Source organism: Strigops habroptila, chromosome 10 (genome assembly GCF_004027225.2).
Source record: "Strigops habroptila isolate Jane chromosome 10, bStrHab1.2.pri, whole genome shotgun sequence".
Lineage (NCBI taxonomy): Eukaryota > Metazoa > Chordata > Aves > Psittaciformes > Psittacidae > Strigops > Strigops habroptila.
This window is the reverse complement of record NC_046359.1, coordinates 14810583-14836329: the sequence shown is the minus strand read 5'-3', so window position 1 is coordinate 14836329 and position 25747 is coordinate 14810583. Positions and strand designations below refer to the sequence as shown.

The 25747-nt window shown below is 36.2% G+C and overlaps 1 protein-coding gene across 5 annotated transcripts in view; it reads left to right on the top strand.

The window, feature by feature from the left end:
• Window positions 1-25747, top strand: part of SIPA1L2 (signal induced proliferation associated 1 like 2) — a 142730-nt gene that overhangs the window by 24744 nt on the left and 92239 nt on the right. For 4 of the 5 annotated variants that reach the window (XM_030499657.1, XM_030499656.1, XM_030499655.1 and 1 more), the window contains exon 2: window positions 4035-4106. The gene's annotated coding sequence lies outside the window, so the exon portion shown is untranslated. Of the gene's footprint in view, window positions 1-278; window positions 371-4034; window positions 4107-25747 lie in introns of those variants that run through there. The other variant, XM_030499654.1, reaches the window with a different exon arrangement.

Sequence of the window (25747 nt, the reverse complement as noted above, 5' to 3'; positions counted from 1 at the left end):
GCAACTAAGACTGGAGTGTGTGCATACGTAAATAGCAACTAAGAGTGGTCTATTTTCTGGCATGTTTTGGTGAATGGAGCATGTGCCCTGTCTTGGTCCTTATAGAAGAAATGGAATGATTCCTTTGCTACCTGTATTTGATTTTGTGTTCTTCTGGGCTAGTAGTGTCTGTCTGCTTGTTTGCTTTCTCTCTGTATTTTTCAATTCTTTCTTTGTTCTAGGTTGAGTGTTACCAAAAGAGCTACCGCAGTCATGAATGAGACATTACCTAGGTATAGAGGAAAGCATAAGGTTTCTTCTTGAAAGTTTGGAGTCTTGAAGAAACAAACACCAATGGTATCCTACAATCTAGACCAAGTGAACCAATAAGGTATTAGCTAGTCTTTGTGGTGCTATGTGGAATGTATTTTGCTGGACTGTGTATGATTTTGAACATAATATTTTTTCAAGGTGTGGGATCACAGATGGAATTACATTCTTGTCCTTAATATCCTTTAATAAGGAAACTATTAGTTTTATATTTCACATGTAAGAAATGGTTTGCTTATACATCTTGCAAATGCAATAGATCATAAATCCAGCTTCTTTTTGTATGTATGGGAGTTTGAATCAAGTGTTCCTGGTAGATTTGTTAGGCTTAGCTTTCAGACATTACTGCTGTTTCCTTCTTGCCATGAAAGTTCTCCTATTGTCCCTCAGATACCCTGTCAGAGTTACAGGTCCTATACAACAAGTTAAGCAGGTGCAGGGTACGTCAGACTTACTGCGTAGATTGACTGTGACAAGTTGATATTCTGGACATACTGGACTTATTGTGGAGATTATCTCTGCAGTGACCATCTGTACAGTGTTTCAGAGCAGTAGGAAGCTGGCTTGGAACTAGGCTCTCCTGACTAGGATGCTATCCATCTGCCCATTCTTTCTGGAATCTGTTTCTAATGCATAGCCAAAACTTTTTGGTAAAGAAAAAAACCTTGCCTGTAGAAAATTGGATGTCTGATAGTGATGATAGTCTCTCTTTCTGCTTTTCCTATGATAACAAAACAAAACAAAAGGACATAAGTAATACCAAAGATTCATGGAGAAAATTGATGTTTTCATACTTGAAAGTGAGGTGCAGTGTATGGCAGGCAACAGTTGTGAATGACCTTTTAATGGGAGCACTCGAAAGGATTGGCCTTTTTAATCTACTTAGGAGTTACTCCTACCTGAATTTCAGATATCTTCTAATGTGACCTCTTCTTTGCCTTGTCACTGGCCAAGTTGGCTTCCTCAGTGACATTCCCTGTAGAAGCAAGGCTATAGTTTTCAATTCCAGTGGACATTTAGAAAAAAGAAAAGACTAACAAATCAGCAAATGAAATGCATATATTACTTCTGGAGAACAAAGCAATCCGGATGGGACTCTGAGAAAAGTGAAAGATCAGATGTTCAGGAGAAACAGATCTGTGATCATCGCCTTACGCACAGGAGTCTAATGATGTCTAATGGTACAATGAATTTTGAAGTACCTTTACAGGTACTTCAAGGAAAGAGGCATAGTTATGCCCGATTTCTCATTTAGAATTTGTTATTTTATGTGAGTTTAAAACTTTTAGTTTTGAGGATTTTTTTTTTTTTTTCTTGTTTGTAGATCTTCTTGAATGTAGGGGCAAGATGCTGTGAAGAAAACTCTTAGAATGCTGCTGAAATAATGAATTGTTTTAAAAATACATTAGATTATTTTTCTTTTAAACTCTGAATTTTTTTTTTTTTTCTGATGCAGTGTTCTGCATAAGAACTTTGTATTAAAAAAAAAAAAAAATGTGGACAAAGCCTAGTATTTTCCCATTTGGCTGCCTCACATAAGAGCTACATAATCCTCTAAATCCTACTTTAGTCTGTGGATCAATTGATTCCACTTTCTACTCCCATAAATAGGCAATCTGGAAATTGTCTTTGAGGCAGATATTTTGAAGCTTGCTCTTCTAGTGATCTGCAATGTATGAAGACATCTTTGGGGTTTTTTTGAGAAAGATAACTAATAATGATAATATTTTCATAAAATTACTTCTAGAAAATTGAAATAAGTATCTTCTGGAAAATTGACCAGATTCCATAGCCATTCTAAAAAAAAATGTCTTCCATTTTTGTCGTTGCTTTCTTCTCTTGTATTTACTTTTCTGGTTCTCCCTCTATGCTGACTAATGGCTGATGTTTCCTGTTATCCAGATAATTTCTGAATCCAGAGGCTCCTATTGGAAAATAAGGGTGGATTTTGGTTATTCTTACCTGTCTGAAGAGGCTTATTAAATATTTTTGTGTGGTTTTATATATGTATATATATTTGATTTGGTTTGATTCAATTTCCATTTTATACTGGAATAAGCGTCTTATCTCACAGTAACTCTTTGAGACTACAGTATGGACTTGTACCTACATAGAAGCATGTGTATAATAATAATCCTTGGTTTAAATTGTCTCCAGTTTGTCAGATTAGACTAAAATACACGCCAGTCTACAATTTGTGCCAGCAATAGTTTTGCTCCCAGCAATAATTTAGGTGAGAAAACAAATCTGTCCCATGGACTTCCTTTCATTCTTCAGCTGTTTGGTTTACCATATGCAAGGATTGTTTAGAATTTGGATACTTTTGTTTCTTATGGGGTTTAGAAGTTGTTACTATGTTCTCAAGTTATTTCTTCCAGGATTCGTAAATAAAAAATATTTGCCTGTTTTTAGTTTCAGCTTTCACTTGAGTGAGGTTTATGTTTAAAATTTGTCTTAATCAGATTTAATTTTTAGGTTAGGAATGAGATTTTTTTCTTTTTAATATCCTGGCTTGTAACTGTGTCTTCTGTAGGCAAACAGATTAGTTATCTAATGTTGGTCAACACTACTCCTGGTATAATTTAGTTTTGTTTCAGTTCTCCTGCAAAAGCTGCACTAGCAAAAGTGTTTGCTCAAGCTATAGGTTATAACTACATCAGGAGGTTTTGCTACTGTGAGCATACTGGTAAAAGTAGACGTAAGTGGCTGCCTAGTTTTGGCTAGGCCTAAAATGAGGATAATGGTAAACTGTCCTGCATTGCATGTGTATGGGCTTTTTGTTTGTTTATGTTACTGGTGTCTATAATACCTAGATTTGCAGTTGATTTAGGATTTCGAGGCTTTGTGTTCTTTTCCACTGTATGCACTATTCTGTAAAATACTATAATTATTTTTATCCCTATGGTGGTGATTTAGTACAGGAAATAACATCTGTTCCTGCTGTGTGTGTTTTTCTTTTTCCTTTCTGTCGATATGAATGTAACATTGTGTTTTTTCAAGCTAGATTTCGCTATCTGAGGTCATGCTAAAATGAACCCTCTTTGAAACTGTGTTAGCGCAGATATAAAATAGAAAGCTAAATCATCTTACTAGTACATGATAGGTTTATGTTTTATATGTCTGTATGTTGATCAGACAGATCTATATAAAATATTTTTACTTCACATATACTTTTACTTTACTATGTTCAGAAGTAAATCTGAAAATGTCAAATGTAAAGTTTCAGTTAGATATTTCATTGGCTGTAAGTCATCCCGTAGATTCTCATAGACTATTTCTAAACTTTTTTGATTAACTGACTACTGTCTTCCCTCAAAACATTTTATGGTACTTCATAAATTTTTCCCATTCTTGTAATTGAAAATATTATTCAGCTATTTGCTTTTTATAATATGGTTCTAGGAATAGCTGTGGACCCTTTATCATGACCTTTGAAGCAGAGCCATAATGAAATAGTCTGGTGGTTCAGCAGCTACTGGTTCATGACCTCTTCCCCAGCAAAGCTTTTTTCCAGTTATTGTCAGGAACTTACACAGATAACAACTTTAAATTCTCTGTTGCAACACATACATATGGTATGTGTTACACTATCCTGAAAGTGTATGAAATTTTAAAGCCATTGAGTTGTTCTTGGTATTTTTTATATGTATAAATTAGTAGATTCTCACTTTACACAAGCATTCATTTTAGACTTAAGATAAAAATCTTTCTCATTTGACTTGCAGGTATCTCCGTTTTACTGATACCAGAAAAAAGTGACTCAAGTTGGCATCCATTGGGAATCCTTCTAGCCAAAGGTAAGAATATTTTCTAACCAGTAGCAAATATATTTTTAGTCTATTTGTAGTATAATCCTACCTTTTAAATAAATGACAGCTGTGCTACTATCTTTCTTCATGTTTGACATCTCACCAACTGAATTTCTTTGGGATATCTAAAGCATCTTAACAAACCCGTAAAAGAATCATTTATATGGCTCAGCATACAAGTAAAGTTTTTTTTGAGACCTGTAATTTGACAGATTGCCTCTCATTGATATTGAAGCGTATGGTACAATCACTTTGAGGCAACACTTACTATACAGCTGTTGTTATACACAAGGATGATTGCATTCGTTAATGCATTGGATAAGCCCAAAATCATAATTTGGAAATTCTTTTCTTGGTCTTCCTTTGGAAAAGAGCTAATATGACCAGAAATAGCATAATACACTGAAAGGATGTCCTTTGTAAGGGCTAGTTAGGCTGCTTGGAGAAAATCCTGAGCCTATACTTGCCAAAAATCATGGCATCTTGATCTTTTCTGCAACAGGAATTAGGAGGTACGGTTGTCTTCCTATAGCTCCTAACTCTGCAAACTCCTTGATCTAGTCCAACTAGATTGCTTTGTAGTTCTATTGTACGGCTCAGGTTTAGAGATACTTTGTTTTGACTGAACATAATCTGTCATCTAATGAAGACATGTTCCCTGCAGCACAGTTGAGAGATTTCACAATTTTACAGCTGCTGTAGGAGAAAGTAGGAAAATAAAATGCTGAAAACTTCTAAGAGAAGCTCTCCAAATTTTTCCACTTTCATGTTACCACTGAAGTTACCCTTTGATGGGTATGATAGGAAAAAGTGGTGTACTCATGTTCCTTCTTTGTATGTAATGGGCAGATTTGGAGATAGAGTGGAAGTTGAGTCCCTTCTACCTCCTTTCTTTCTAGATTAATAATGTTATTAGGATACGATCAATGTGAAATCTAATTGGGTTAAAAGCAGACACAAAGACGTTTTAGGTACTCTTCTAAGGTAGACTGCAAATTTTTGTAGTAGTTGCTTTTTTGTCTTTTTATCTTTTCGCACAAAACACAAAAAGAGGGTATTATATCCCTCTATACATAGGAAAATAAATAAATGTTCTGAGAAACTAGTCTAATTTAGCATTTTTCCTGATTATCACAGCTGAAATGTTCGGTTTTGTAAGAGTAGGTAAGATTTATATCAACAGACAATAAATGTCATTATAAATGAATTATATTAAGAAAGTTACACTTTGTGTTCTTATTGTATTCATCCTAGTCTCTTAGTTTCCAATCTTTTCAAGCACAATACTTCTGCCATAAATACAGTGTTTCACTACTGCGTGATCTTTAACACAGGAAGAATGTAAAAGATCATTATTGAGGTGGTTATAAACTTCTGTTTTCTGACAAAACTTTTTTTTTTTTGTTTCCCTTCCCTGATATACTCCTATTTTGGGGCAGGAAAATAAAACCAGAATATATTTATTTCTCATTTTGTTGTTACTTTTAATGGAACTGTCCCAAAATCTTTTATTGTTTGTAAATTCAACACTAAGCTATGTTTGCCTAGGAGGCAAACTAAGCTTGTAAAAGCTGGTGTTCAAGCATCTAATGTCCATGCTGGTGGCCAGCTTTTCTGACTAGGCTGCATCTAGTGTGAGGCAATAGATTTTGTTCTGACTGAGCTAGGTATAGTCATGCAGTTCCCATGACAGACATCTGCAGCATTGAGCTACCTGACTAGAGAGGCCAGCCAAACATAGGAGACAGAGCAGGGAGGGGGTAGAATTTCTAACAGCTGCATATGAAGTACCTCTGCATGTTGAACATACAGGACAGGGCTGTCATTCCAAAGTATCTCAGATGTTCCAAATGCAGGCTTGAAGATAATTTCTACTATAATACTCTACATGCAATTGCAGTTTGTGCTTTTTTTTTTTTTTTCCAGTGTAGTAGTTTTCTGTCCACATCATATTGATAACACCAGTAAGACTTTGAACTTTCCTTTCCACCTACATGCTGTTTCCAGGGGAAAAGAAGTGCTGAAAGTGGAATTGATTAAAAAAAAAAAATAAATTTATTATGCATTCAGAGGTTCGTATGAAGTAAGATACCTGCTTTTAGATTGTACAGGTTTGTCAGTTTAATCAAAGAATCATAGGTTTAGGAGAGTCTGAACAATTGACCTTCCTTGCCAGTGGTTTGGCATGGCTGGCTTATGCTTTAATGCAAGAAATGAAATTGGACTTTCTGTCCAGCCACCTGAGCCCCTGTATGCGCTACTACAGCAGTTAAACTAGGTTGATGCTTAATAGCTACATGCTACCATTTATCAGGTTTTAAGTGGCTTCCTTTGCTCCCATCAACTTAATAGTTTCTTTCCCGTTCTCATCTAAGACTCCATTTTTCAATAAATGTTTCTGTAATAGTTCTGTAATACGAACTAAGATCACCAGACTCCTGTGTTACTGAGCCTGATGGAGCTCTGCTATGTTAATGGCAGTGTGGAACACACCTTGGAAAATCTTACCTACTACTTTTCATATAAACTGTCTATTTTGCTTCAGAAATAGTCAGACTTAGAGGACAATATTGCAACATATTTTGTATTATGTGTTGTTGATAAGATCTGCATTTGAATAGTGCTAATCATGAAGTAAATAAGAACTTCACAGTAAATCTAGTCTAGTATTGTATGAGAACCACTTCTATTATTGCATTTGCGTTATCTTTTGGATGTATGGTTAGCCAAGGCATAGTAGCTGTTTAAAGAAATCTGGAAGAAACTGAAAAATAGAATTTGTAATAATCTTTTGCTCTCTTTTTGTGGTTCAAAGAAATAGTACTTGTAATATTACAATGCTGCAAAAAGAATGAGAATTGAAAATGTCTAGCATGTGCTGATATATTAATGAGGTGCATTGTTTTTATTTTGTAATTTGCAAAGTATGTAACATAAGGAATATTGCTGTTTACAGATAGGAGAAGAAACTTGTGGTTTGCTCATCCATGAACTAAAAACACATTGATATTTATTTTTGGTTTGCGTTTGCTCCATATATTCTGAAAAAACACACCAAAATAATTCTCTGGATATAGCTTACAATTATGGCAGCGCTGGTACTGATCAGTGATTTTGGTAACCCTCATTTTGAAATATATAAACCTAGATATTTTGTAAACCATAAGAACTTACTTTATTTAAAAATAAAAAAAAAAAAAAAGTAAAAATAAGCCCACCCCTCTTCACATTTAGCTACTGATAAACTGAACCACTAGCTACTGAATCACTATTCCTTTCATATTTCTGGCAGTTATTGTATAGGCACATATGTACATGGGACAACTTATCTGATCTTTAAGTTTGGTATTTTGGTAGTATATTTGTGACCTGGAAAAGAACCTGCTTCCAAAAGCTTAGGTATTTCTGCAAATGAATGAAAACCTAACTATTGACAGTTTGTGTTGATAGTAATGATATGGGGGTAGATAGAACAATGTAGTTTGTGCATAAACATACAGTATTTTCAGAAAATAATACAACAAAAGAATGTATAGCAGTAAATTTGATCCAATAATACACACATAGTGTGATACAACTTTTGCATGGAAAACATGGCATGTATTTGGTGCTAAAAAAGTTGTTTTCTGAGGATGGACTGTATTAGACAAATCACAGAATTGCTGAGGTGGGCAAGCGTCTCCAGAGATCGTGAAGTCCAACCTCCCTGCTTAAGGATAATCAGCAAGCGCAGGTTGGCCAGGGCCAAGTTCAATTCTCGGCCTCTTCTTGTGCAAAAGATGCTCCAATCTTAACCATTCTAGTGGCACTTTGCTGAATTTGTTCCAGTGATTCCATGTCTGTCTTGTACTGGGGAACCCAGCGTACGGCACTGCCGATGTGATGAGGGTATGGTGATGGAATTTTAGCTTAAACCAGTAAGTGAAAAATGACTAGATAGAAATGCAGGTAGGAACATACCATTTTTGTCAATAGCGATGTAATATATTCAGTAATTCTGTATGGTGTCTGATTCCTCAAACATCCCTTTTCAAGCTCCAAATTTTTATCTTTTATTTCTTCTGTGAAAAGAATAAAATATACTTAAGTATAAATAAAATATCAAGCTGCTTTATTTTTCAAGGCATGGTGTACTATATACTTCAGTTTTGAAGTAAGCGGTACATAGTCATAGTAGTTCTTTCAGCTGTCAGCTGGGTGGAAAGGTCATGAGTAAATGATCCAATGTTTTGTTAAAAAGTTAGTAGATCACATACTACAAAATACTATTAATGCTATGGGTTGTTTGTTTTTGTAAAATCATATCAATCTGCAGAGTTGGACTTCCCAGTCTGATTCTTCCCTGACTGTCATAAATCTGGCAGGACTTTCAGTTCAGGCAGAGGGCTGTTTTGGTTCCTAAAGAAAGCCAGCCAAAAAAACCCACCTGTGCCATGTTAGGTTTCACTGCACTGTGCTTCACAAAGTTTGTGGTTCTGGGAAGATTTAGGTTGGCTGGATCTGTCCGTTCAGCTTACTGAAGCTTGGAAAGTAGTAGGACACTCACCCATTCAAGTGCTGTATCATTCTGAATAATAGAGATAACAGTAAGAAGCACTATTTGACCACTTGTGAAGGCATGCATTATTGGTGAGGCTTACCAACAGTAGACGTCAACGAGGATTAACATGGAACTTAATAAAATGGAAGAGCCTACTAATTTTTGTTTTGTGCTAGCTGTTTTGGAGAGGGCATGGGGGAAGAAGGAGGGAGTGTTGCCAAGTTGTGTGTGAGGAGAGGTGAGCTAGGGTCATGAGCTGGAGAGTGATGAGTCTTAGAAGTGAAAGACATGGCTATTTTCAAAAGATTGGGAGAATCTGGTGTTAAATCTGCTTTCTCTAACACTCAGCAAATGCAGTAATTTCTCTTTGAGGAAGAGGCAGATGCACCACTTGTGCTAGCTAAAAAGATATAAGAAGAAACAACAAATTCCCTAATAACCAAATGAAAAGAATTGGAAGTAAGTTGTTGGGAGGGAGAGAGTGGAAAAGATGCACAGTATCTTGATCTCTTAATTCATGTAATCTAATTTATTTCAGTAAAATGAATTGTGTGTTGTTCTTTTATACAAAGTGAAGGATTACAATAAATTATCTTAATTTAAGTCCTTTATTTCTGGCTCCTGCAGAAAAAGATCTTTAATGAAATATTTGAAATAAGAATTAATGCAAATACTTTTGAAGATACACCAAAAAAATGAGTCAAAAACATATCCTATGAACTTGTTTCTGGTTGGTACCAGAACTGTGCAGGATGAGTGGGAAGGCTGGAAAGAAGAGTTATGCATCTGTGAAGGAGAGACTTCTCAGAGAAAATTGGAGAAACAGAACATATAATAAAATGGGAAAGATGAGAAATGAAAAGAATACAAGAATTGTAAATGGTTCAGGGAAAGCCAAAACCCTTCTGGAATTAAAGCTGGTGAAAGATGTGAAGGGCAACAAAAAACCTGCCACAAGCATATAAGCAGTAGAAGGGATGCTGGGGAAAATACAAGCCCATTCATGAATGGGGTAGGGGATCTGGTGACATAGGACATAGAAAAGGCTGAAGTACTCACTACTTTTTTTCACCTTGGTCTTCACTGCTAAGACGGGCCTTCACTAATCCCAGAAAGTGTGGAGCAAGGAAGATTGATCCTCAGTGAAGGAAGATTAGATTAAGTAATATTTAAACAAACTGAGCATGGAGAAGTTCATGGGACTTGGTGGGATGCCCCCATGAATGGCGAAGGAGTTGTCTGATGTCAGTGCGAGGGTACTCCTGATTTTCTCCCAAAGGTCATGGAAATTTGGAAAGGTTCCTGAGGACTGGAGAAAAGCAAATATCTAAGAAGGATCTGGAAAGCAGAGGTGGATCAGCCTTGACAGAGCTGTGACAGATAAAGTAATCATGGAAGGTATTTCCAGATACATGAAGGACAAGAACATGACTGGGAGTAATGAGCATGGATTGAAAAAGGGAAAATCCGGCTTAATCCATCTGATAGACTTCTGATGTGAGATGGCTGGCTTGGTCAGTGAGGGGAGGTGGCCTTGATAAATGGACAGTGAGACAGACTGAAAACTGGCTGAACTGCCAGACTCAGAGGATGGTGGTCAGCAGCACATAGTCCAGCGGGAAGCCAGTTACTAGCGGTTTACCCTAGGGGCTGATACTGGATTCAATGCTGTTTAATGTCTTCATTAGTGATCCAGATGATGGGACTGTGTGCACCCTCAGCAAGTTTGTTGATGATACAAAACTGGGAGAAGTGTGTGATATCCCAGAGGGCTGGGCGGCCATCCAGACGCAGCTTGACAGGCGATTGAAATGGGCAGAGGAGAACCTCCCTAGTTCAATAAAGGAAATTGCCAAGTCCTGCAGCTGGGAGAAATAACCCCATGAACCAGCACATACTGGAGGTCAACTGTCTGGAAAGCAGCACTGCAGAAAATGATCTGGAGATTTGGGTGGGCAGCAAGTTGAACAGCAAAGGTGGCTAATGGTGTGCATGATAAAGAGTGTTGCCAGGCTGCTTGAAGGAGGTGGTCCTGCCCTTGAGCACTGGTGAGGCCACGCTTGGAATACTGTGTCCAGGTCTGGGTTTCCCAGTACAAGAAAGAGAAGGACATACTGAAGAGCACCCAGTGCAGGGCACAAAGAAGGTTAAAGAACCAGAGCATTTCTCATATGGAGTGAGCTGGGGCTGTTTGGCCTAGAGAAGTCTCAGGGGATCTCATCAATGTATAGATACTTGGGGAGGGCGTAAAGCGGATGGAACCAGGCTCTTTTCAGTGATGCTCAGTGACAAGACAAGAGGCAATGGGCATAAACTGAAATACATGGAATTCCATCTGAACATATGAAAAGACTTCTACTGTGAGGGTGGTTAAACACTGGAACAGGCTTTCGGGAAAGTTGGATTCTTCATCCTTGAAGATACTTAAAACCTGACTGGACGTGGCCAAGAGCAGCCAATCTATCTGACTCAGCTTGAGAAGGGGAGTTGGGCTAGATAATCTCCAGCAGTCCCTTCCAACCTCAGCTATTCAGCGATTCTGTGTGACTCAGAAAATTTATAGGAAGAGGGGAGAAACTGATGTGTATTTTCCAAGCAGTAAAAAGCTAGAACGTAGTGATAAATTCTATGAATTAAAAAGATTAAGTGAAGGTCACTTGCAGCTCTTTCTTAATCAAGTTGTAGGGAAAATGATCAGGTGGTTAATTCTTTGGTTAGTGAGCTCATGTAGAAGGGTAATAGACATCAGAATTTTTTTCAGTTACAGTTCATTAAGGGGTGGTGGTGGTAAAGGTTTTAATGAGGCTTTGGAAGCATTGTTTCAGGGTCAAAACGGATCATCTGAAAGAACTATTAATGCTTTGAATTTTGTGAAACTGGCTGTGCTGTAACATTTTTATCCTGTCTATGGAATGTTTAAGTTTTTGTTTTCAGTAAATTTTAGTCTTAAAATAACTATAAAATGATACAGATAACCTCTTGTTATATTTGGTCTTCTCTTGGGTAGCCTGTCACATCCACTCCTATCTAAAAAATGCAGACAGCTTAAAATAATCTCTTGCAGGCTGACCTGGTCTGGTTATTAACCCAGCACACTCTGAGCCCTGTCTATTTGTGAAGGTGGAGGGGAGTAAAGAGGGCAGGAGGTGAGGAAGCATCTAGTTTCAAAATTAGAAATCACACAAGTACTCTTTTTATCTTTGTTCTTCCTCTAAAAAGTTATTCGTTTGCTATGAACAATAGTTTGTAGTTCTTACCTGTTAGACTTTTTGCAGTTTTTTGTCTTTGTCTTGCCATCTCACTCTTGTCATTTATCCTAGTAACCTGGTTTGCTGCCTTGCCAAATTCCTCCTCATGAATGGAGTGTGTACTACGTCATGCATGGCACCCTGAGGGGGGGAAGGAGGAGTACAAAATTTTCCCAGATCCTCCACTTCATCTAGTTTCCTCTTGTATACAGTTTTTCTGTTTCATCTTATTGCAAATGGGAAAAAGTGATATGGATGGAAAGGAATCACACTTAAAAAAAAATAAAATAAATAGGAAGATTTTCTTCTTGCAATGTCTTGAAATTTCTCTGTCATCTTTTAAGACCAGTGACATTAACTGCTCTGGACAGCTTCAGGAATGGCAGGGCAACATGACAGCAAATGCTGAGGATCAAAGTCTGCTGCAGGAACAAAGTTTTCTCAAAAATATAAACTAAATTTGTAAACATATTTTTTGAAGTAGTTATTTCTAAAAGGAGCAGGAACACATATTTCCATTTTGTGTACTTTTTGCTAAGCATATATATACTGACTGTCTCCGAAGAAAGGAGGAGTTCAGCCATTTCTGTGACATCCTTCCTTTTGTCATTTGTCTCTTGGAGATTGTAGAAAAGTGATCTTCATTATTGTTAATGATGATAACAGCTAATTATGTTTGGGTGACTGACAGATTAGATAGACTGCCTATTTCTACTTTGCCTGCCTTTATTTTTCAGTTGGCTCCAAAGCAGCATTCACAGATATTTACTTAATTTCTCTTACTTAGTGATGAATGTTCCTCTCTCATCATGTTTAAAAGCAAGATACAAAGAATGTGACTTCGATTTTTGAGTGCTTTCATCTTTCCTTAAAGCAGGTTGGTGGGTTATTTTGGTGGTGGCTTTTTTTTTTTTTTTGTTGATTTTTTGTGTAGGGGTGTGGGGTTTTTTTTGGGGGGGTGGTTTCTTTTCTTTTTTTTCTTCCAGTTTTGTTTGGTTTTGGGGTTTTTTTGTTTTTTGTTTTTTATTTTTTTTTTAGAAAAAAATAATTAGAAAATATTTCCTACTTATTTTTGAAATTCAGAATACACCCGTAAATAGATTTCTTTGCGTTTTCCTGTTTTTCCTCTTTGCAAGCTTTTTTTAGAATTTTGAAGGACAGAGTGGGCTGCAGGTTAATTCAAAAGTATTTTCTAAGGAGCAGATAAACTGATGTCATGGTCTAGCCCTTGTGCTTTACATATGCTAATTATTAGATTACTTTTGGCAGTTGGTAGCTTTGTCTGAGGAGGAAGAAGAGTGACAGCTGTATGCATTTCGGCTAACTTGGTCTCTAGGGCAGCCAGCATTTATAGTACTTTTAGACTTAGTGAGGTAATCTTGGGTCTCTCTTACTTTGCATTTGGTATAGTTTGACTTTGAAACAGTGTTTTTAAACTACAGAATAGAAATAAGTGTTTGAAATACTTTTCCTCAAACAGGTTAGTGTATGTGACGATTGATTTTTAAGTTATTACAGTGCGGTGTTGCTGCATGAGGTAAAAGGGAAACTTGTTCTGTCATAGGATTATTACTACTATAATGAGTTGTTGGGATTGATGTTATGTATCAAGGTAATGAAGTGATCTAGCTGCAAAGTTAAATTGAAGGCTATTTTTTAATTTAAGCTTTTTTTTTTTTTTGGGTGGGGCGTAGCAGAGTGTCTTTTTTAGGAAGTAACTGTGAAAATGCCAATAAAAATTGACAGACTGCACACTGAATTTATATTGCCAAGTGTGTTTTATTAAATAAGATTATTTTGTCTTGAACCTCTATGTTTATATTCCTGTTGCTTTTTTCTGTTTGTTTGTTTGTTACTAAGCTCACACAGGAAACTAAAACAGAATTCTCCATTGTGTTAGGTGTATTTGGCTTGCTTTGAGGTGTTGTGTGCATGGTTTCTAGAACTATATACTGAAGTAATTGTTTCATTGTTGGAAGCTTTAGGTTTCCTGGTTTGACAAAAGTGAACTAAAGCACAGTTTGAAACCAGATACGTTCATGACAGAGGGACAACGTGACAGTTGCCAGTAGAACAGCTGCAAGTCTACAGAAAGTATAGGGCCTAGCAAAGTTATACCTGTGACTATTTCTGAAGCAAAAATTGAAAACTTGGAGACTATTCTCGTGCTGCTATGTTGCAGGGTATATTTAATAGCTTTTTGCAGAGATACAGTTTGTTAGTTTCTGAACTTTCCGAGTCATCATCCAGAAAAAATTAAAATCTTCGTTTTAGTTCAAGGAGATTAAAACTTAAAAGTTAGTTTTAAAATGAGAGTGAAAAAAGGTAACTATTTTAGAAGGATCTTGTAGAAGTATAATCAAATAAATACTCCATATAGATATAAGATGTTTTGTTCAGGTTCACATGAGGTATACACCTTTGTGTAGAGCACTGTCAGAAATAATAGTCTTGGAGTGCTGGGATAAAATGGGAGTTCTGTCCTGGTAAAGCCTCCATAATGTCTTGTTTCTCTTCTTTGTGAATATCTAGCTGAAGTGGTTGATGTAGTATTAGTGCTTCACTCATCTGATTGATTTAAAATTAGTTGGTTTTTGTTCGTTTGTGTTTTTTCTATTACTTTGGTGCTGAGTGAAATAGGAATAGATCTTAACTGAATTTCTTTTTATTTCTTTTGCCAGAAAAAATCAGTGCCTCGTACTAACTCGCACAGTACTGGCCATAAGCTCAATGGATGGGTGATGAGGGGCTGGTGCTAGAGGGTATTCTGTTGGGATATAAATTCTACTGTGTGCCCGTCATCACCTACATGCTCCCTTTTCTGGACCTTTATCATACTCTTTCCTTCTGTTTATTTCACTTACTAATGCAATATTCTCCCCTGTCTTTTATACCTTCCCTAAAATAATAAAATCATTGTCAAACAGCTTCTTTCCTTTTGCTTCAGTTGAGCCACAAGGTTTTGTGCACATGATCCACATTAGTTGCTAAAGAAAACTGAGCTCAGTTGGCACATGAAACCTCCTGGCCCTGCTGGTGCATGCATTTATATCTGGTATGTATTTTAGGCATATGTGTTCTTATGCCTCCTAACCTGAGGGATCAAACAATCCAATCTTGCTCAGGCCATGGGTAGAAGGACTGCAAAACTAATTTGTTTTGGATGTTGCATAGACTTGGAGGGAGAGAAACACTGGTAAGGAAATTGTGATTTTAATCACTAGAATTAATTGCTAGTGCTTAATTTAATTGTCTAATCCTATTAAAATTTTTTCTCTTGCAGTTCTCTTTATAGTTAGTTTACTTTTTCCTTCTTCTTTTTCCCTCCTTCCTCCAACTCCATGTCTGAACTGTTAACGTATAACTTATGTTTTCTAACTGTCAGATTTTATTTTATTTTTAATTCCTTGCTCTTACTGACTTCTGAATGTCAGCTTTGACTAGAATATACTTACTGTCTCCTTTCAACCCCTGATAACCATGCTGATTTGCATGCAGACAGCAACCTTCATTATTCGGATTCAAGTGTTACCACCTTGATGCTCTGTCCTTTTTACATCTCCTTTAACTGTGTTTAGCATACTGCCAAAACAGTGAAGATTTTACTAAAATAGTTTTTTTACTTGTGTTTTCTTCTCTAGTTAGCCTAAGTAGAGCTGAGCACAGTGTAAGCAGATGTTTCTCTATTTATGTTTAAATTACAGAATGTTGTAAAATGACCTTGTTCCATAGTATGGAAGGGGGCCTTACTGTTATCCCTTACTCCTATGAAGGCTGTGTTTGAGCACTTCAAGTTCTTGTGCTCCCTTACAAAAAATGTCCTTACAAAGGCAGGATAGAACTGTCTGTATGTCTTCTGTGGACGAAACTTTGCAGCTATCATTCAGTTTATTCTCAGGCATACATGCTACCTTCTTTAGTCAATGATTATGAAATCTACTTACCAATTGAATTACAAGACATCTGTTTTTGATACTGGTTCATGTTTAAAAAAAATCCTTCAGTTGACCACATATGTGGTCTGTCAAGTGGCATTCATTCCTTCTCTGGAAGCAAACATTTCCAGAAAAGTACTGCCTACATGTTCATTTCCCGGACCCAGGATCTATTTCCATTGTCTTTTCTACAGTTGTTAGATGTTGATGATAGCTAGAACTGGGATTTTTTTTATTTTTTATTTTTTTTCTGTTACATGGATATTTTGGTTTCTAAGTGTTTCTGTATTTGGTGAGGATGAAGTGGAGATCTGAAAACTTTCCTCTAGATGCCTCCCCACTTCAGAGCAGGCAGTTGCTCAGTGTTCATTGTGGTGTTGATTGCTGAGGTTCCATTTTGTTGGCTTATTGCTATGAGATTTAATTTATTTCTCTGTATTAAGCAGAGAAGTGAGAACTTATTTCTTACAAGCCTCTGAGTGATATTGCAACACAGCAGGAATACATGGTTATAAATGTTACATAGAAAACAAGCTGCAAATTGGACAGACTATAGTAATTTTTTAAAATCAATAACTTTTTTCTAAAAATAACACACCCCAAAAACCCTAAAACCAAACAAACAGAAAAACTCCACAAACAAAATAAATCCCAACACAAACACTACCAACAAAAACCAAACTCAGATTCAGTTCCTTCAGAGTATTTCAGGGTAGGAACATGATTATTGTGTGGCTGCTCTGGATATTTTTTTTCTGTATTTGTATTTCAGTTCTACGGCTTTCCACAAAGCTGCTTTTCTCCAGCAGACTCAGAATTTTTATGTTAATGTGCACTCTTTCCCTCGTCACTTCAGACTGTCAGTGGGGTTCTATGGAGTTCAATGGATATAATGCCTGTCTTGTTTAGCTTAAGCACAATATGCTACTATAGTAGTTTTACTCAACTTTTTTTTTATGTGCAAAGCAGTTTTCATGGTGTATTGAATTCTATCTCATTCTAATGTAGAGTCATTGCATATGTAGGAACAATAATCGCATATCAGTAGATTGCATTTAATTTTTGTGCATTCTTCTAACTTACTTAGAAATATTGCTGCTGATGCCTGCTTTAGAAATCAGGTTTATTAAAATATATTAAAAATTAAGAAAGTCAACAAATACTCTTTCAAGTTATACCTTGTTTGAGCACCAAGTATGAAAAGAATTGTTGCATTAAGAGGACCCATTTATTGGTTTTCAGTTTTTAGTTGTTTTTGTCTAACTAGAAAGTTCTAATAATGCTGTAAGACATTAAACTACTGATGCATTTTTTAAAAGTTAACTTTTTAGTTAGTTTAGTATAGTTTAACTAACTTGCTCTAGTTTAAGTAGTTGGAGGGAATTAGGTGGACTCATTACTTTACATTAGGTGAGTTGACAGGTATGTCTGGCAAAGCACGTGGCCTTACGGCAACCATGATATTAGCTGCTTATACAGTCTTGAGAGGAAATTATGTTCCTGGTGAAAACACAGCAGTAAAGAATTATTTGCTTCTAGAATTCTCCCTTGATTCGTTCCTGCATCCAACAAGGTCCCTTATGTGCAGTTGGCACTAGAATGAGTCTGTTCAAATAGGAGAGACATTTTCATCTGAAATTGGGGTGGGTTATCAAACAAGGCAAATGGGGAAAGGTCTATGTTCTACCTGAGAAATTTATTTATAGATTTGCTTGTAATTTTTTGCAAAGACTAAAAAGTTGGTCTGCTACCTCTTGCTGAGACTAATTTTGTTCATTCTATCTAACTGGCAATTATTGGCAAGGTATAATATTTGACTTAGTTTCAACTATTTTAAGACTTCCATATTGATTATCAGAATGGAAAAACTGATTGACTCGTGAGTTGACAGGCCTTTATTTCTCTCATGGAGAGTTTTATCAGTAAGCATAGACACAGCCCCACTTTTCATTTAATCAGTGGAAGAGTTGTTTTGTCTGGAACACTAAATCTAGTCTTTGTTATTAAAAGGTATTTTGAAGTGTCTTTAGCAAGAAAAAACACATTACTCATTTTTATTAAATGCAGTTTTCCTGGGAGATGTGGCAAAATAATACAACATTTCCATTTCATCTTCAAGATTTGTCCTTGCATTCATTTGATCATTGCATACTTTGGTCAAGAACAGTTACTTCAGTTATTCTCTTGATACAGGTATTATAATTTTATTTCTGAAAACATGTTCCATTTGCTCAAAATATTTTGTGGCTTCGATATGCATCTATGAGGTTTTTACATAGTAATCTCTATGTTTAAACTGAAACATTAATTGAACACTTTCAAGTGGCTTTAATCAGTTTCTGAAGTATTTCATTATTAGTATTTTTGAATTAAAGGCTAAATATTTGTAATATTTCATCTAAAAATAATAGCTGAAAAGTGAAATAGATTTTAAAAAATAATTGTAGTTAAAAAAAATTATGATGTAGTGCTGCAGGCTAGTATACATTTTGTTTTCCATATTAATGTCTCAATTTATCTATACTGAAATAGTGTGGTTTGTTATCTTTAAGATCTTATTTGTGTTTACTAATTTTTTTCACTAGGCTTGTCAGGTTTTGTAATTGAAGGAAGGCTGCTGACAGAGTGTTCTCTGAGTGATCGTTCCTTGGAATTCTGTCTAGGCTATTGTTTGAAGTAGCTTATTTGCTGACTTTAAGGCCACATTGAAGTACATATTTGTTTTGCCTTGGTTTTGACAGGAGATGGATTGATCAGCACCCAAGTATAATGCATGATACTAAATGTTGGTCAGACCCTCCTTAGTCAAAGGAAAAGAAGCAGCATTTAAATGATCATGCAGCATAGTGGAAGTACGGAAGTCCAATAGCTTCCTTACTCTTCTGGAAAGAAGAATAGAGGAAAGTAAGGTAACTCATGCTAGGAATGTTGTACAGTGTCTCATCTGATTATCTTGAATACCACAAAGATGTATTTGGGTAGCAGAGAAAGGATTGATGAATGATGCTTTAATAAGAAGGAAAGAAAATACAGAGGTAAAGAAAGCGGCAGTAAAGGAACAGTAGTGACATCAAAGAGGACAAAGCATTCAGGTGAGGAAATTATTAGTAAAACTGCAGAATGAAGTAGAACCTGAATATTTCTAGCTAAGAAGGCTGAACCAGAAGCATGCTTTTAAAGTCAGCTGAGCTTAAATGCTATGTTGGAAAGCTGGGCTTCTAGCAGGGTAGTAGACCTTGGAAAGGAGAAGGAAAAGGATATTTATAAAAGAGGAAGAGGTAGGCTTAGGGAAAGACAATGATGTAGGATGTTTCTTTCAATTTCAAGAGTTGTAGGATACTGAATTTGCCAGAACCAGACAGATCACTTGTTCCTAACATGATTTTGAACAAGGGGTCAGATTAGTTCTGAGTTTTCTGGGATGGTTTTAAGCATCAGTAAGCGGAAGCCAATTGATGTGGGTGCAAAATAGGAGGAAGATAGCGTGGATGCATGGGAGCTTTTGGTTGGTGATTAGCAAAGCTGCTAGCTTCTGCTGTCTCTGTAATTGCCTGCAAGTTAAATAAATGGTTGATGACGACCATTACCATCTTAATTTTGCCTGGCATCTTAATTTACCTTATTGGTCTGTTTACATTCTGAATAGCTATGCCTGAATAACTGTTATCTGTGATGGAATCAAATTCCAGACCAAAGGGTGTCATGATCCTAACACACATAAACTATCTGGCTTGTTGTCCTTCAAAGGAGTATTATGTAAGTATGGATTGAGAAAGAAAATGTTGCCTGAATCAGATATGATTTGTTGAATATGTGATTCCTAGTATATGGAAATAGAGAAAAGACGAAGTGGAGAAGCACACAGCAACCTCAGGATGTGAGATAAAAATAGAAGACTCAGAATCCTGCATTAGAAGGAAAACACTGTAGTAAATATGGATGGGAGTTACATTACGAGAGGCAAAGAATTCCTCATGTATGCAGCAAATATGGCATGCAGATGCACACTATGACTTTTATGAACAATTAACAAATCCTTATAATGGAAGGAAAACTGTATATATGCTATTTGTCTTTTAAACATAAATTTGCATATTGAAATCTTCCTAGTGAATTGTGGACAACCTAGTCAGTGATGTGATGAAAGGCTGCTATATGCTGAAACAGCAATTCATGAGACTTTGGCACTGTTTTTCCCTTCAAGGCTTGGCATTTTGGACAGAAAATATGAGCAGGCTCCTGAATAAGACTAATAAGAAAAATAGGACTGAAACTGTGCAACCTTCTTTCGAGAGGAATGACATGGTTCCTTAAAACACAGTTTTAGTGCATCCCCTACACCCCCAATCTCAGAGCAGTCTGCTACAGTTCACTAATTTGTTTCACTGCCAATGCAGACCACATGGAATCAAGCCTTTTTGAAGTGCGAGTAGCCTTTTAATTTTTCTAAATATGGCTTTAGATGATTACTTAGCAAGTTTGCACCCCTATGCTTTGAACTATACACTTGCATAGAAACATAAGTATTCACTAAAATTCTGGATATCTTTAGGACTGGGATTTTTTGTTATTTAAGTGAAAAATAATTTATCACAATTGGTGATTAGTAAGTCCCTGACTGTTTTGATTTTTTTTGCCTTTTGCATTACAAAAGACTACTTTTGTAGTCATTCAAGGTTATATTTCATTCAAGTCAATGGAAATTCATACTAACTTATTGGATGGATGTTTTAGTGCATCTTTAATTGCCTTGGTTGCTTGGGTTTTTTTATTCTTATATCCATTTATTTGCTTAAAAATGTAAAAAAGTTAGCTGAGCAGATTCTGTAGAAAGTGCTTTATTTACGAATTACCATACATAAGAATACTTTTCTTAAAGGGTCGTACATAATCTTGACACAAATAGCTGAGACCTTTTTAGCAATTTGTAATTTGTTGACAAATATGCAGTCAGAGTTCAGTTTAGGGGAAAATATTTCTCTAGGCTATAAAGAAAATGTGATTTGTTTGATAATGTCCCGAATTTTGGGGAAAAATACTCCGGCGATTTTACTGATAAAGTAGGTGAGTATGCACTGAGAAGGAGAAGGAATGTATTTTACTCAGGTTATATGTCAAATACATAGTTTCTCTTATAATCTAATATGAGCTTTCTAAGAGTTGTAGACTTAGTAAATGTAATTGTTCCTTTCTAAATTCAGAATTAGAAATAAATCTGTAGTTTCTATAATGCAAATATGCTGAAAAAAAGGAGGGAGATGTACACTGACACCATGTAAAAACAGTTCCAGAATTGTGCAGTCTGTATGGATGATAACCAATCTGTTGGCTGACCAGAAACTTTGTGCTAACTCAAGGCCAATAATGAAATTCAGAGGCAGATTTTTTACAATGCCTACACTGCACTATTATGCCAGTGTGTGAACACTTTGGATCAGTTAATTATATCCTCCTATTTGAACATTTTTATTTACATAAGGAGCAGAATTTGATAAATCAAAATTCGGTGTCTGAATTATTGGATGGGGTGTTATGGAATTACAATTTTAAAAGCAGAAGTTGAAATGAAATTTGCCCTAGAAAGGTGAACCATTCCAGATGAATGTGAATTTATAATTAACATTTCCCGTACTCACCAACAGTGCACCATGGTTATATTTTTCATACTTCCAATGGTGTTATTTCCTATTAGTGTTTCGAGAGCTATTTAAAGGTAAATTACTGTTTATGAAATAACTGAATATTTCAGTAAGTCATCTTAAGACTTATTTTTCCAAAACATTTACCTTTTGGCCCTTTGTCACAAAGCAGTACAGTTAGAAAGATGCTTGTGATAGTTTGTAGTTACAATGTCGTATATCACCATAATCTTGTGTGTCACCTTATACAAGGTTTGTGGAGTTTTTTTTCATAGTCCAAAGAAAGAGAGAAGACTGAGAGTAGGGTGTGGGGGAGAGTGTTGCAAAGAAATAAGATTTCTGAATTATTAAAAACTTATTTTCAGGGGTTGTAGCTTTTTTACTGCTAGTTTATTCCACTGTTGTCATGCTAAGAGTTAAGAAAGGCTTATAGACATTATATTTAATATTTGTCTAACAGGAGGGAGTACATTAAATCTGCATTCCTTAACCCCAGTCACAATGATGATTTTATCTGGAAAATGCATATGTACAACAGGAAGTCTTCTTTTCAGTTTAGGAAAGTGAAGTCTAGCTGTTTTGGCTCAGAATTTTTGAAAGATGTGTTTTCCACACTAGAATTCTGGAGACAGTTATTTTCTTCCAGTTTAAATTGAAAATATATGGCATATTTTCTCAGCAGGACAGTTCCAGAAAGTTCTCTGACATGTGCTTTATCTTAAACTAAAGGACTGTAGAACAATGATTAAGCTATCTTTTTTATTTCTTTGTTTTGTTTTCTTTTGAGGGGGGACCAGAAGAAAGTGTTCAGTAAGGTTTTCATAAAGCTGTAACCAATATTATTTCCCATTACGACACTTTTGAGTCTCACTGATGACATTTTTTTATAGCTTGACAGCAACTTGATTCTAGATAAGATATCAAATTGTCATGGTTTAATCCCAGCTGGCAAGTAAGCCCCACACAGCTGCTCACTCACTCTTCCCTGGTGCAATAAGGGAGAGAATTGAAAGGGGTAAAAGTGAGAAAACTCATGGGTTGAGATAAAGACAGTTTAATAGGTAAAGCAAAAGCTGTGCATGTGAGCAAAACAAACCAAGGAATTCATTCACCACTTCCCATCAGCATGCAGGTGTCCAGCCATCTCCAGGACAGCAGGGCTCCGTCACATGTAATGGTTACTTGGGAAGACAAACGCCATCACTCCAAACATCCGTCCCTTCCTTTCTTCTTGCCCCACCTTTACGTGCTGAGCCTGACACCGTACGGTCTGGGATATCCCTTGGGACAGTTGGGGTCAGCTGTCCTGGCTGTGTCCCTTCCCAGCTTCTTGTGCAGCCCCAGCCCACTCACTGGTGGGATGGGGTGAGAAGAAAAGGCCTTGACTCTGTGTAAGCACTGCTCAGCAGTGACTAAAACATCCCTGAATTATCAACGCTGTTTCTAGCACAAATCCAAAACAGAGCCCTATACCAGCTACTATGAGGAAAATTTGCCTTACCCAAGCCAAAAGCAGCACACAAATGATCACTGAACAGGTGGCAGTGACTTTTTATTGCTATCAAGTTCTGCTGAATTTGAGTGGACTGCTGAAAAATGAAGAACAAATTCTGCTAGCAACTCAAACTCCAGCTACTGTCCCTCTGTTTATGTCTAGAATTATATGAAAACGTTTGATTCATCAAAAAAGAACTGTGATTCTATAGAGCTGTAGAACCGGCCTGTAGGCTGGCTGTCTCAGAGAGGTGCTTGTTTGTCCAGGCTCTATTGTTCAGTGCCAGGTGGTCCAGGCTCAATGGACAAATAACCAAAGTTATTTGGTAACTACCAAAATATTTAGTATATTTCATTAATATTATGAAATCTGCTTTCCAAATTTACATTGTAAATTTAAGAACAAAATCGGTTTTATGTAGTAAGACTGCATGAATTAAGTGTATGATGGTCACTGCAAATTTCAGTGTCTCTTTGGTCTATATGGAATTTTGTTCTTTTGATTGAGAAAATGGATAGAAAAAAGTGAAATCTCTGCTCTTAGAAAATAACTTCTTTAAAAGGTTTTGATGTGCACTGATGGGAAGTAATACCTTAGAGCTCTCAAGCAATGCAGAAGTACATGAGAAGTTACTTGCTGACATCTGAAACTGCAGAACCCCAGTCAGTTTGAAAGATTCGGAAAACTGGCCTGTAATATTATCAGTTGATGCTATTTACCAGTTCCTGCCAGTTAATTAAGAACCAAGGTCAAGCTAAAATTTTTTCCATAAAAAGCCCCCATGAAGATAAATGTTAATGTTTCCTTTTTCTTTAAAATTTTAATCAACCACTTTATTACTACTAAAAATAATTCACGACTGTGACATCAGAGCCATTCTACCACCAAATGACGACACTTATTTCCTGTTTTACTTTCTTGAAAACATAAGAAACAAAAGCAAAGCTAAAATTTCTATTTCTTCCATAAAATGTGCCTCTCAACTAAACTATTCAGTATTGAGAGATCTCAATAGACTGTTTAGATTTTTTTTTTTTTTTTGAACACTCCATCTGTTGTCATAGGCAATGTTCGATGTTTCTTTATTAATTAGTGGGAAGGCATGTTCTTTTAGTTGTGTTTTTTTCATTATTGTCTACTTTTATGATGGGTGAGATTATTAAAGCAAAGGAGAATTTGAATAATGAAGTGGATTTAAGCTCTTATTTCCACCCCCTAGAAATGAACTAACCTTTACTTCTAGGATGACATACCATTTCTCATGACCATGAGCAGAACAAAAGTTCAACTTTTTCTCAGTTACTGCAGTCCGTAAAGTTTATACCACTGAATCCACTTTGGAATGTCTGTTTCCATTGGGCAGTAACAGTCTTATTGATGATAATTTATCAAAACAGAAGATTTTTGGAATGGAATAGAGTTTGTTTCTCAAACTCAAGCTGGTGTATCTCCATGATTAAAACCCATGCACCCTCTTTGACTATCTCTTTCACTGATGGGTGTAGTGGGTGCATCTTTTCCTTTAAGGAGTCTCTTTCTACTTCAAAAAATCAGATGCCCTTAGAAGTCACATGCAATATGTTTCACTTGAGAGAGTGTTTCTGATGGAAGTAGCATTAATGTTGTTCTGGTACTGTGTTTTGCTGTTTGGAGATGATGCCCAACATGTGGGTTTGTGAGGTCATAGCATAGAATGCAGCTAAGTGCTTAGGACAGCGCGAATAATCTGACCTCTCCAGTGTGAACACAGCAGGCTTAGTCTCTGCTCCTGCCTGAAGCAGCATTTTACTATGAAACACAGTTATAATAGAAACATATAAAAGAACTTTCTTGTTCTGGCTACACTTGGCTTTGTTCATTTCAAAAGCTGCCTTGAGTACTGTATCAGAATCTGAAATCTACTTTGTGGAGTAGGGAGCCTCAGCTGTTTAATGGATTTATTGTTTTATCTTTTCACTAAGTGGATGAAAAAGCTTTATTGGGCCTCACGTTAGGAGAATTATAAAAAGTGGAATTGCCTCTTATGATTTTTTTTTTTGTGGCATATTGACTCTGAAAAGTCAAAGCTTACCATCTTGTTCTCGCTTACTGATCAATTTCTCCTCTTGCAGTACTTGACTCCTTACTCAACTTCAGTGAAGCCTCTGAACCTGCTTCCAAATTTCTGCCTGCAAAGGTGAAATAACAGTCAAAATGTTAGCACATCTTTCCTATCAACCGTTAATTAAAAAACATCTCTTCAGATACCCTGAAAGTTTTGGGGTTTTTTTTTTAGAATAATCAAAAGGAATTGTTTGTGATACATGAAAACAGCCTTACATATCTCAAAAAAAAAGGTTTGAGATAATTTCTCTAGAAAATACACGTTCAATCAGAAATTCATCTAACCATAGTTTTCTGTTATAAATCACCCTCTGTTCATGAAGTTTTAAAATTCTGTAGATAAGTATGGGTAATGATGTTGGGGTTTTTTATCCCTTTCCCACTCTCCCCCAGGTTTTCTGTATGCCTGCTCTTGGACAGAGTGCTTTTCCATTGGATTTTCAATAACCGTTTTGTGCACTGAGCTAGAATTGTTAAAAAAAAAAAAAAAAAAAAAAATCTCTGATGTGACTAATTCTGGAAGAAGGTAGAATATGTTCTTTTCATTGTTTTACAATAATGGAATACACTTCCATTATTTCTTATAAATTGCCTAGTTGCTTTTTGTTTCTGCCAGTATTTTGTAAGAACTACATACACCCCTTAGAATTCTTAATGTTTGTTAATGTG